Here is a 6,026-nt window from a genome sequence, read left to right as displayed (position 1 = left end):
GAGTGGGGCTAGGTGGGGCTAAGTGACGGACATTAAGAAGGGCACGTGGTGTAATGAGCACTGGATAGTATACTAAAGGCCACTAAATTAGACACTTTAAACGACTGAATTATATCTCAATAAAGATGTTCTTTATTGAAACAAAAAAAAAAACCGGAAAGTCTTAGAGTAGTCAAAGAAAACATATTCCCTTTAAGAACTAAGATTGTCAACTGACGTTTTTGTTTAATGCAAATAAGTGGAGCAAGGCTTTATTTTAAGCTCTGGAGGAAACTGGTAGAACATAGAAAGAACATGGGGAGGGCATTTTTTTTTTCATTCACACACTTAGCATATGCAACTTTAATCAACCAAAAGAAAAAGTCCGAAATGTACAAGTGGAAAAAAAATGTTGACACAGGCTTAACTAGTATCAGCTACTTTTATGTACAGCTGTATAAGTTCAAAAAGCTATCCTATATGTATATACAAAAGTTGTTTATACACAAGTCTGTACAGAGGGTCTATACATTTATTTCCTCAGAACCCTTAGGTGCCACCTTTGGTGAAGACACCAACACTTCATTCACATATCTTACCAAAAAAAGCCTATTTCCAGGATTGATAGCAGCACTGCATCCTGGATTCAGACCATGTAGGCTCCATTCCTTCTGTCAGTGCAAACCACACCAGGTGCCTGGGCTTCCCTAAATAGTTTTGCACAGAGTGCTCCAAAGTGAAAGTTCGTAAACCAACCCGAGATGAAGAAGCAGAGTCCTAATCAGGGTGCCACCATAGGTCCAGGCATAGGTGAGCCTGCCTGCCCTGTTCATTGACGGTACTCCAATTCATCTACACTGTGGGTCGAGGAGGAGTCGTGTGGGCTGCAGGACTGGAGGCAGATGGGACACGGGCCTGCGCGCACCGTCCTGGGGGCCTGTAGCCACTGGGATCTGACACAGCCTCGAGCCACCCACCTTTGGGCAAAAGTGCGGGGCAAGGCTTGGGAATATTCTGGATGGTGGCTTTCGGGAAGCCCAGGGTCGCTCCGGGTGCACAGAGGTCAGGGCTAGACTAGGGTTTCCCATGGGCATGAGGTCCATACACGTGTAGCCTAGAGGGAAGGGGCACGCGGGCGACTTGCCAGGAAGGAAGCTGTGGACTCAGGCCCGCATTTTCCTCCTAGACCCCAAAAGAGTGGATTGCGAGGTGGAGGCAAATGACTTGTGGCCCGGTGCAGCTCTTTTGCGACTCCCCGAGCCCTGGGCAGCTGACGAGGGGCTCGTTGTGGCAGGGCTGCTCCTGGCTGTGCTCAGCACAGAGGCAGCGCCGGGAGGAGTAGGGCCTGGGACCCACGCGACCCTGCAGGTGGCCTCGCTGGCAGTGCTGCTGGGCTCTGGGCTGGGGCCTCGGGGGCCTCTGAGCCGCTAAGTGCCTCGGGCTGGGACTCACACGAGGGGCTTTCGGGGCTCCAGACACAGGGTTGTGTTGAGTGCTGGCTCGGGCGGTGGTGATGGGGGTGCTCCCGCAAGGGTGGCCCCGGGTGTTCGGGCCCAAGCTGTCCCCAGAGCGGTGTGTGCCGCTCGGGGCCCCGCTGGTTTGTGGCGTCACGCTGAGAGCTCCAAAGGTGCGCTTCCGACCTGGGGCAGCCTGTCTCCTCCCCAAGCCTGCGGGGGCTGCGCCAACCCCCAAGCTCAAGGGGGCTGGGCTTGCACCGCCAGCTATTGGGCAGGGCTGGCCGGCTGTTGGGCCCAGCATTGGTCATGGAGCTAGGGGCGGTGGCCGTGCCGGGGGGCACGACAGCTGGGGTGGCAGCAACGCCTGGCTGGGTGCCAGCATGGGTCCCCGAGGTGCAGGAGGTGGGCGAGGAACCCCGAAGCCACCTGTGTGGCGCTGCCCAAGGAGAGCCGGCCTAGAGCCGAGGTCAGGACCACGGCAGCGGTTGAGGCTGGAGCTGCCCGTTGTCCATAGGGGACAGCGCTGCGAAGGCTGGTGGCTCCCTGACACTGCCCGTCAGTGGCCCCGAATGTGGGCTGAGCTGGGGTTCCTGGGTTCCCACGGGGACGGTTCCCAGGTGGGCTGTGGCTCCAGAGCCCCAGCGTGTGCAGGCCAGTGGTGGCTGTGACTGAGCCCATGCTGTCTCTGGAGGGCATCGGAAGGGCCTGGGCAGATGGAAAGAAGCTCCCACTGGAGCCAGGGGGAGACCCCAAGAGCAAGAGGCTGGCAAGGGGGAGTGCAGTCCATGGGGGTGACCTGGCCGTCAGAGGCTGGCTGGGGAGCCAAGCCTGCGGATGTGCCGCTTGAGGGGCTGGAAGGGACAGCACAAGTGACCGGCAGGCTCCTGGAAGGGGGGGGCACGAGGCCCACGGCGGGAGGGGAGCTCCGGGAGCTGAACACGGGACAGTCAACACACATGGGCTAGGGCACTGCGTTCTGGAGGTGCTGGTAACAGCGGGGAAGGCACAGCTGCATCCGTTAACCCGCTGACCCAGTTGGTTGGCAGAGAGCCCCCTCCTCCGTCCTCCCATCCGAGGGCAGTGCCTGCCGCGCTTCACCCTGGGGGGCGCAGGGACTCTGCAGCAGCTGCGGGAATGGAACAGCCAGGAGCTGGGCTGCTCCGTGCACACGCCAGGCCTGATGCAGAGCAGGGAGCAGGCCTGGAGGGTCCCGGGCCTCGGCACCACATGTCAGCCCTGCCCGATCCCCATCCCGGGCAGGAAGCAGAGCCATCAGGGTGCATGGGGCTGGAGGTGAGGATCGTGCACAGTGCCAGGGAGGGGGCTGTGCAGGGCAGGAGGTGGCGCCAGGGGAGCTGGGCTCCCCCCGAGACAGAGGCGGCACAGAGACAGCCCCTCCACCAGGCGACAGGACAGCCAGGGGACCCGGGGAGTCCTGCTCCGCCCGCTGTGCACTCAGGCCAGGGGCTGGAGCGACAGCTGGCAGTACAACGGCCCGAGCAGCAGGCCTGGGCAAGGCACTGGAAGGGCACCTGGAGCCGCACCTCGAGACGCCCTCCACCTCCCCTCGCAGAGCACGGTCGATGCGCTGGAGGGCGGCTTTCTTCTCCCCGTCTAGGTCCACAGCGGTGACTCGAAAGCCGAGCTCAGGGGCTGGCGGCAGCCGCACAGGACCCCCCTGGCCTGTGTGGCAGCAGAGGGATCTTGCGTCTTCGGGGCCTGGAGCAGTCAGACGTGGGTGAGCGGGTCCTTGCAGGGTTCTTCTGCCCCGTGGTGGCACCTGCCTCCTGCTGGCGCTGGTTCTTCATCTGGCAGGGCACAGGAGGCGCAGCGGGACACGAGGGGCTGTCTTGGCTGACTTTCCCTGGGGGCCTCGGGGGCAGCCGGCCCTGTCTTCTGGCTGGACCCCTCCTCCTCTGCACGGACGGGAACATCCCTGGTGGAGCTGTAGGAGCTGCTGATGGCATTTCGAGTGCTGCACGAGCTCCTGCTGGACGTGTGGGACTTGTTGTCTGCTGCGTCGGCTGCCTCTCTCTGCGGGGAGGCTTCTGTGCAGAGGCCCAGGCCTGGGCACGAAGGAACACAGGCTTCTGTCCACACCGAAGGGCCTGAATGCCGGCTGTGCTGCCCCGGCACCTTTAGGGCACCTTCTCCGAGCATCTGGGGGCTCTGTGAGGGCAGGGTCCTCCTCCTCCCGGGCGCTCCAACGCCCTCTTCACTGCGGAGACGTCTTGGCCACAGCTGGGTGCTGCCACTGGCCCCGGGGTGACCAGCCGCAGCTGCGGCACGTAGGCAGGGAGTCTGCCCAGGGTGGACGCGGAGGTGAGGGACGCCTGTGCTTGGGGGGCTGACAGCATCGTCCTGTGCAGGCCGCCGCGCCTGCAGATCTGGGTGATGAGCCCCAGAACAGAGCGCAGCGGCCCACGGGATCACCGTAGTACCTTGTGGCCGGATGCCTAAGGAACCAGCGGCCGATCCCGGGTCGCGCAAACACTTGTAGGATGGGCGCTGGGAGTTGACCCCGGCGTTGGACGCGCTGGGCCCACCCCTGCGGGCCAAGGCCTGGTCGGGTGGGCGCAGTTGACGCGGGCTGCAGGCGTGGCCTGAGTGCCTAGCTTGCCGGTGGGCCCACCCCGCGGGGCCCGGGCCGTGCCTGAGGGTCGCAGCCTGCCCAGGTAAGGTGCCCTTCGAGCACTTGGCGCCGCGGCGGAAGGCCGTGGCATACACGAGCTGGGGCTCCCAGCGCTCGTCCTTCGGTTGCCAACGTGGCGGCGAAGGCCAGAGAAGTGTTGGTGGCCCGTTGCCAGGACAACGGCTTGGAACCCAGGGCGCCTCAGGGTGCGCGCTCACGCCTCGGGCACGAGGCCGCGGAGGCCGCGGGGTCCGCCGCAGGGGGGATCGGGGCGAGCGGGGCCGCCTGAGCCCTGGCACCGCGGATGCAGGAATCCGGCCAAGGTGTGGCCACCCCCCGCGACCACCAGCCTCAGCTTTTCCCAGATCTCCTGCGGTGATGCTTGAGCTGAGGCACAGGAATCGCCTGGCACTCAGGGGTCCTTGTCCCTCGGCAGGGCCCCAGGGCCCTCAGGGAGGGTCCCTGGCATGATCCCCGCTCAATACAAACTGACTTTTCAATACAAACTGTGAAAGCCAGAAAACGATGCAGTCCCAGAAGATGTATCAGGATCCCGAGCTCTTTCTTAGCAGAAGGAACAGGGAACACTAGATCTCCTCCATCTTCCTACAGGTGGAAGTACCTTTATGATGGTTTTTTACCATAGAAAGTTTCATATTTTCCATAACATAATCTAATTTTTTCCCCTATGGTAAAAGTGACAGTCTCTCCACCTAAAGATTTAGGACATATAGCCTTATATTTTTAAAATGTTCATCGTTTTACATCTTCGTTTCTATGCAGTATTTCATACAGTCGAACGGCATTTACTATAGAGCAGAGGTTGACAAAATTTAGTTTAGGAAAAGGGCCGAATAGTAAACAACTTAGGTTTTCTAGGCCATATGGCCTCTATCACAAGTCAACTCGCTGCTGTAGAGTGACAGCAGCCATAGACAATAATAAATAAGTCAATATTGCTATGTTTCAATGAAACTTTACTTATATACACTAGAATTAGAATGTCACAAAATGTTCATGTATTTTGAGATACTATATTAACCATATTTTTTATCTTCTCCTCGTTAGGATGTGTTGACCTCCTGGGAGGGTGGTGGTTAATTCCTATTGCGATAAACAACTTGCCTGACAGCACTCCTCTCACAGGTAAACCAGCCCCATCCCATACCCCCAACCACCTCCTTTATCTAATAATCACAAACCGAGCCAATATTCCCCTGCCCTAAATCAATCCCGGGCCAGGGAACAGACAAAGACAATCCCTATGTCCCAAAGCCCTCCACAATTATTCAAGCCAGCCAATTCTAAACTGTTTGACCTGCTCTGCCTTTCCTTGCCCATGGAAATTCCAGGAAACGCTACAGTCTGTAGTGCATTTGCCATGACCCACTTGGTGTTACATGGAATCGTTGCCTCGCTGTATTATATATGTACCCAAAACTAATATTACACCGCATGTTAACTATACTGGAATTAAAATAAAAACACTCTTATCTTTAAAAAACAAACACAAACACTATGATCTTTACTCCTGCCTCTTGACACTGGTGCTTCGTGTCCCCGTGACCCTAGGTGATTCTGTAATTTATAAGAAAAGCATATTTAGTCGACTTAATGACAATGAAAATATATGTCTCACATTTGGTCATTGTCGATGGTTCCTGGCTCACGGCTTCCAAAACCCTTGGGATTTCCTGAGTGAGAAGAGCAATGGGAGCATCTTTTGTCATCCTATTGGTCTCCTGCCCTCAGTTTCTGAAATTGCTTTGGAGTCATAAAAGTGAAATGGGTGTCTCATGATTCATAATAGACCCTTTCCACCACAACTGGGTTTACATTCCTGATGTGACTTGTGGAAAGCACCTAAAGATGGTGGCTGGTTGCCAGGGGAACCAACGATGCATACAGGGGGGAAACTTTTAGTCCCACTCCCTGATCTTCAGGATGGGCTAGGGGCT

The sequence above is a fragment of the Canis lupus genome, chromosome 4, assembly GCF_011100685.1.
Source record: "Canis lupus familiaris isolate Mischka breed German Shepherd chromosome 4, alternate assembly UU_Cfam_GSD_1.0, whole genome shotgun sequence".
NCBI lineage: Eukaryota > Metazoa > Chordata > Mammalia > Carnivora > Canidae > Canis > Canis lupus.
Note: the sequence above shows the minus strand (reverse complement) of the source record.